Raw genomic sequence first — 7997 nt, 5'->3', positions numbered from 1 at the left:
TATAAGACAAAGTTGGATCGTGCAACTCTATCTTTTTATAATTTGTATTGTATTCAGATTATGAAATGCTTACTTTATATACTGTCATCAGTTTGTTTAAACTAATACTTATTTACTAAAAGGTGCGCATGATAAATTAATATATTGATAATATATAATATGCTTCAGTTATTGTTTTATTTCGTGTTTCTACTCGTAGCATATATTTTATTGTCTGATATGAAATGCTTGTAAGTTCATTCTGTGTTTTGCCATTGACCATCTTGACATCGATGTAATATGTTGTTACAATGCTTAATAATAATTGTTTGTTTCAGTGAACCTAATAAATTATTCTCTGTGATTTATTTATATGTATTATGCATAAAATTTCTCACAATTTAAATAAGATGATCCCGAAAATCCTGTTCTTAAAAAATGGTATTATACAAATTTCCCAATTTATTTAAGTAACTATATCATAAATTATAGTTAGACGATGAGATCTTAATTAAAGTAACGTTTGCATACTTAATGTCGATGCCGATGAGATATTGTATATTTGATTTCCAAATAGTGCACTGGGTATGATTTACTGCATTGTGACCTATTAAGAGAAGGCTTGAAACAACTATAGTTACTGAAAGGGGCCTTTTCGCAGATTTTGGCATGTATTGAAGTTTGTGTCCAGTAAAAAAACTAGAATAAAATTTAGAACAGAAAAAGGCAACCTTCAACAGGGCTCGAACCACTGAGCCCTGGAGTCTTGAAGTAAAAGTTTACCGCTTTTAAAGTTAAATATTGTAAAGGGGCCTTTTCACGTTTTGGAAAATTGACACAATTATAAAAAGGTGTCTCAGATTCGCAAATTTTCGTTTTAGTTATGATATTTGTGAGGAAACAAAAATACTGAACAATTACCATGCTCTAAATTATCCATTATATGCATCTTTTGACGATTTAAAAACCTGAAAAGTATAAAACGTTGCAACGCAAAACGATTGAATAATTTGGAGAGTTCTGTTGTCGTCGTTATATTTTGTGAAACTACAAGGATTGATTATACAAAAAAAAAATACATCCATCACTGTATAAGCACGAATGCCCAGTGGTCTACGCGGTAGACGTTTACTCCAGGGCCACAGGAGTAAGTGGGTCGAGCCCCGTTGATCGTTAATTTTGTTTTCTTTCTTTAAGTTTATTCTTGTTATTTGACTGGAGCTATTTAGATCCAATGTTTTTTACATTTATCAATATAAAGCATTTAATGACAAACTTCAATACATGTAGTTGCAAAAATCTGTAAAAAGGCCCCATTACCAAATGTTGTCCCATTAAGACCCGGTTATCCTGTATCGGCTGATTTAGTGAAACATGAAACTCGCACAGAAAGAAATATAATGTCCTGAAAATTAAAACTTTATTAAAATGTTTCAATAGGCAAGATAACTTGTGTCGATGTATAATGGTTACCTGGTTAATTCATGCTCTATACATTAACATGAGACACGGATTTTTTAGTTATCCGTTAAACACCAAAAACTGAAAATTTAAGTTATGTTTGAGGGTTTTGCAACACTTGCAATGCACGGTGTGCTGCCATAACCCAAATATGTTACCTTGTAAAATAAGTTTTAAAGATTATGTCGGAATCATATGAGAAAAATGCAATTATTTACATAGTGTAAGCAACAAGATCACGAAACAATATCTTAGAATTTGCACTTTTTTTATAAGACAGTTTGTATATGGCGTCGGCATGGAATCGCGGTGTTTTTTTTAATTAAATATAAAAACAAAACCTACACTTTTCTGACAGTATACACGGTCAAATTACCTTTTTATTTGATCCTGGCCTAAAAATAAATGCAACTATAATTATGATCTATTTGGCAGACCTTCATCTAAAATACATGTCATTATATATATCATTATATGTCAGTATATATATATATATATATATATATATATATATATATATATATATATACACACAAAAACGCTGTATTATTTTTTGCCGAAGCTTTCGACCTCACGGTCTTCATCAGCGGCCATTTTTTATTTTCAGATGTTTATGAAAATAAAAAATGGCCGCTAATGAAGACCGTGTATATATATATATATATATATATATATATATATATATATATATATATATATATATATATATATATATATCAATGTCAATGACATTGCTCTGTAATTTTTCGCAGCGATGTTTATCAAGCATCAAAACGCACATCGCCTATGTATTACGTGTACGTCGTGTTAAACATATGTGAACTATATTTAAGCAACGAAATAACAAACAAGAAATCGAAACAGTGTACTTACAGGTGTTTTGATTGTGCGAACCATTTTTTGAGCTCGATGGAGGGACACCTTGTGCGCTTTCAGATAAACTTAAACCAGTATTGGTGTATCGGACTTTATTTATACTTCGGCGTATTTCGGATTTCTCTCTGGCTCATGTAATGCACGCCTACACGGGTTTCTCTATGAAAAGCAAATACATTAGCCGTCAGATTTTGCGCGCCCAGGTTTATAAGCGGTTAATTTATGTACGCATGTATGCAAGGTAAATTATATCAAACATGCGTGTTCATGATCAAATTATAAATTTAAATATTATGTACATGTTTATCATGAGTGCAGCAAGCAATATAATATCCAGTTTATTTAAATTTGATACTCAAATCCGCCTATACACACGACGCTACGCCGTAACGAAGTAAAACAGTGTACTTTATTGTCATTTGACATGTACAGTTTAGCTTTATATTCAATAATGCTATATATCCAATGCTACATTGTTCTCGTTTGCCTCGTATTGATTTATATGCATCGTAAACACTTTACATGAAGAACGCCACTCTGGATTAGACGATTTAATGCTCTCTTGCGGACACTCTGGATCAGCAGATGTTTTATTGCTTTATGAGTCCGGAGATAGCCGATGTAGCACGATTGCTCTTACGGATTGTCCGGTGATAGTCGATGTATCACGATTGGAAGAAAGCATTGACCGAGCGTTACGATTTCGATTTTTTGCAGACAACAGTTTGGGTGAAGATCAAATCTTACAAATGCGAATGAATCATTCGCATAAGCACATCAGAATAGTATAAGAAAGCAGAAAACATGTATTTTCTTTCAATCATGATTATTAGTGCAAGTTTTATTTGCTGGCGTGTGACCATATAATGTATGCAATTATTTGTTTTTAATAATAAAATGGCCCTAAAAATATAAACATTATTTATAATTAAGTTTCACTACTTTTATAATACGAACTAAGAAGTAGTGCTGTTATGTGAATATTTGATGTTTTACGTGTGCATTATAAAATGTTAAAGTAAGTTTATAATTGCAAATGATTACCAGCCTTGCAAATATTAAAGCATGCACAAATGACTTGCATGTTCTTTTATTTTCAGGCAAACTTATGTTACGCCCAATTAATGCTATTTTGGGTCAGACTTTCTTGAATTGAATGTACTTGAATTGATTACCTCTTGTATGCAGTCCTTTGAGACATGAACGTTCTGCTATGTCGTTTGGCTGATTACATTCGTTTGTTTGAAATAACTAGAATAACTGTAATGGGTTAGTGTTGAATAAATATACGTTTGTGTAACGCATCACACGCGCTTTACACTCTGAGATAAATATATGCAACGCTCTCAGATATAAGTGTAACACTTTACACACTTACATATATGTGTACGTTTTTACACTATCTGATATACGTTAAACATGTGACTCTTCGAGATACTAATGGATGTGTAACCAGATGCGGTTGTACTATTTTACACACTCAGAAATATGCGTGTGGTGAACACCTATTCCCGAATGAAGTGTTTAAGAATGAAAAGTCATCCACGCTCCTCCATGCACTATTATCCGTCGGCGTTCAAGTACAGTTCTATAACATGCTGCGACATCTGTGTGGCACTTCTCGTGCAAGGGTTGATGCTAATGGACATGTGACGGACTACTTTGACATAAAATGCTCCGCAGAAGAGGGAAATAAAATTTCGCCTATCTTATTCGGACTATTCATCAACAATTTAGCTGTTATAGCGAAGTGCAAGACCTTGACAATCATGATTTACGGTGAAAATGTATGCATCCTTATTTACGCGGACGACTTTACTATTCTGGGTGAAAATGACTGATGCAAAAACTGGCGCATGAAAGTAGATCCAACATAAACGAATATCATTAGTAATACACCGTGTTATAAATAATTGTGTTGTGTATTAACCGATACGCTTGACATCATGGAGACAGCAAATGATTGTAAGCATAATCGGCTGGTCGCGCACTTGGTGGCTTGTTAAACAAGGCTAAGGCATTAAATTGACTTACATTTAACATTAAAAAAAATCTACGACGCTAGTGTAATGCCGGTGATGGACAACAGTTCTGTGGTCTGTGGTTATAAAAAGTACGTACAATGTGATATGATACAAAACATGGCAATCCGGTCGTTTCTAGGCGTTCTCGAACTTGATTATCAATGATGATTCTGGATGGCAAACGCCCACCATGCGGCATCTCCTGAACATGCCCCGCCTCTGCCCCGCCTCTGCCCCGCCTCTGCCCCGCCTCTGGGACCGTCTAGTCCGAATGCCAGAAGATAGAATTACAAAGAACGTATTTTTGTTAAGCCTGCTATTCCATCCGTCCGTTTCCGCATCCGCATCCCCATATCCGCATCCGCAAAAAATAGAACCAGTTGAAATGCACTGCGCTTATTCCATTCATCCGCATCCGTATCCGCATCCGCATATCCGCATCCGCAAAAGTTAGCATTATAATGCGGATGCGGACGAGATACGTACGGCATTTAGCACGATGAGGGGAAAGCTGTCATCTCAAAAATCAACCGAAAAACTTATCGAATTGGTGAAAAAATACCCGGAACTATACAATCAACGCAGCTCTTCATATCGTGACTCAGATTTTACCTCAAATGTTTGGAAAAGTATAGCAACTGCGCTAGAAGAAGATGTTTCAGGTATTTATCATTTGTATTCTTTTACTGACAGAATGATGATTTTTACCCTATATCTACTTAAATTCATGATTGTCCTTCATAACAATTATCTCAATTATAATTTTCAGTTTTATCCATATAGTGAAAATTGTGCACTTCGTGCCACACAGTTTTCCAAAGAAAGGCAATCATGGCTCCAGTAACAGATTTCTATGGACTTGTATAACACGGAGTCGAACGCTATTTTGTCAACGCCTACATATCTTACGGGTCTAAACAATAACAGTCAGCCCGTGCCTGAGCATATATTACAACAATCGTTATTGTCATCTGTTAACCAAGAGCATGATTTCCAGCATATGTCAACAGCTAGTTATGTGGCCTACCCTGTGGCACAGGCACAGGACAATGGGACCGGGGGACAACAAACAGGACTTAACATTTCGAGCGCTGCTATGGAAACCTTACAGTAAAATGAGCGATTATCCACAATTTCGTGACAAATTAAAGTGACATATTTTCCTTGTTCGTTTTATGTCTCAAGTACAGTGAAACACAGGTCTTTTCGAGAATATTTTATTTCTGAATACATTAAATGCATCATTTGATATTGTTTTATGCTTATGGTTGTTTATTAAGTACATTAAAGTTAAATAAACGTATATAAAATTCAAATTATTGACTCAATCAAAATATTTATAGTTACTGCGAGCAAAACACTAGGCGATGTTTGGCTCCAATGGTCTGTCTTGTAACCGATTTCTTTGAAATAAACTCTTCAACTAGAGAGAGAACGTATCCAAATTGTTGTTTGTTTAGTCTAAAGTAACTTTAAACTCCTCATCAGCAAGTTCAAGTTCTTTTACTTAATGGTTGTAAGTTCCAAATGTTTGGCGATTTCTTACCATTGCACGTGTCCACCACCTGTGCTTTCGTTTACGTTTACACGTCTTCGCGTGAGCAACAGCAGCACCAATTAACAAAAACGGGAAAACTCTTCTTCTGCATACATGTTTTCAGTTCAAACGTTTTTCCAAAAAAGAAAGATACGTTCGACATATGCGGATAAATGGAATATAGCGTCCGTATTATGCTTTTGCGGATACGGATGCGGATACGGATGCGGATACGGATGCGGACAGATGGAATAGTAACACACATAGGTAAGGGTGAAGTTTGGACGTGAAACGTGTTTTTGAACAATACTATGTACTCGATCTGTATACATGTACGTCTCAATTCATGAGCAACCTGTCGCTGAACAATGTTGTGTGCCATGCTAAAGATACATTTTCACGTATGTATGATGACCAATGGCAACAAGATCTCGTACCCCAACCCAAGCTCATGACTTACCGGCAAATTAATCACGAACTTGGATGTGCAATATATGTGTCTATATAACTACCAAAGCATTGGAGATCTCACATGGCTCAAATAAGAAAAACAATGTTATCATAATGGGCATTTTTGGCGCACTGAAATTGCATGGATGGCAAACTTATTTAATTTAAACAATGTTTTGAAGTATTACGACGAAACGGTACAAAAACAATAACTTTTGAACAATTAGCACATTTACAAATCAACTGCCCTTAACATATCATGAACGTGTACTTGCTTAATCGAGTGTTACCGAAACAAATTTAGCTGATGAAACGTTAACGAATCATTTACACGAATTACAAGTCAAAAGGGGTAGTTAAAAAATCTAAAAAATTTGAATTGTATTATATTTATTAAATTAGTACAGACGAACAATTTGTAGATAAAAGGAACATATACACGATTGGGAAATTCCTTCTCATTTACAAAGATTTGTTCATATGACAAATAGACAATGTTTGTCCCTTGAAAGACACTATTCTTTTTCGCTTTTGCTTTGAATGCTGCCGTATTTCGGTTAAAGGATGTTTTTGTCTAAATCTTTTAAATTGTAACATTGTATACATCGCTGTTCCCTATGCTACCACATAGGGCTTACGCAATGATGTAATGGTTTGATGTAACCTTACATTTTGACATAATTCTTACTTCTATATGCATCATTATTGCTTTACCATAGTTTTTTTTCTTGTACTTTTCACATACTTTCTGTTGCTTGTTTGTATTATTTTTTTTGCATTATTCCAAGACAATATGCGTTATAATGTGAAGCCACTTTAATACGATTATTTATATTGCTTTGCTATGTCAACGTGATCTTTTACCTTAAATACATAATCACTCTTCTCTGTTAATGTACTAATTTTAATAAGCATAATGTAAACCAACTGAAATTGATCTTGCAAAAAAAATTATGTTTGTGTATGTAATGTGTATAAATATGTTCTTGTTTATTGTAAACCTTGTTAATAAAAGTGTATAAAGTCACACAAAAATTAAAATGTTTGGCCCTTGAACAAATACGAGTAAACATATCAGTATCAGCGCACATGTACTTGAACATTTTGTTGGTCCTTATATATATATATATATATAATAATAAAAAAACACAATAAATATTATTTTATATTGTTGTACAATGTTGTTTTTACTTCAATTTAAATCACAACGACCAAGTGCCCGCTGATACACAGGTACTAGAAACAATTTTTGTCCTATATATATATATATATATATATATATATATATATATATATATATGTGTTTGTCATAGGCTACGAAAATCAGTACAAACGAGGAAAAATCACATTTTCTTTTTTTGTCATTTTTTAAAAGATGAATGCAAGCATAAGTCAAATCCAAAGTTTTAGGTTTATATCTATAATAGTTTTTGAGATATTGTGTTTTGAACACCTGCACCTTTTATACGATCTTATAACTAAATAATGGTTTTCTCTATCAATTGACATTGGCAACAAACTCTTTTGTAAATACAGTATACATGTATTCACACATAGATTCGATGCATTGGTAAAACTGGCCATGTTTTTCACATTTATGTTCAAACAAAAACAAACTTTTAAATACAGTGGTTGCTATGGTAACGAATTTACATAAAATACATTATTTT

The sequence above is a fragment of the Dreissena polymorpha genome, chromosome 3 (genome assembly GCF_020536995.1).
Source record: "Dreissena polymorpha isolate Duluth1 chromosome 3, UMN_Dpol_1.0, whole genome shotgun sequence".
NCBI lineage: Eukaryota > Metazoa > Mollusca > Bivalvia > Myida > Dreissenidae > Dreissena > Dreissena polymorpha.
This window is presented reverse-complemented; position numbering follows the sequence as displayed.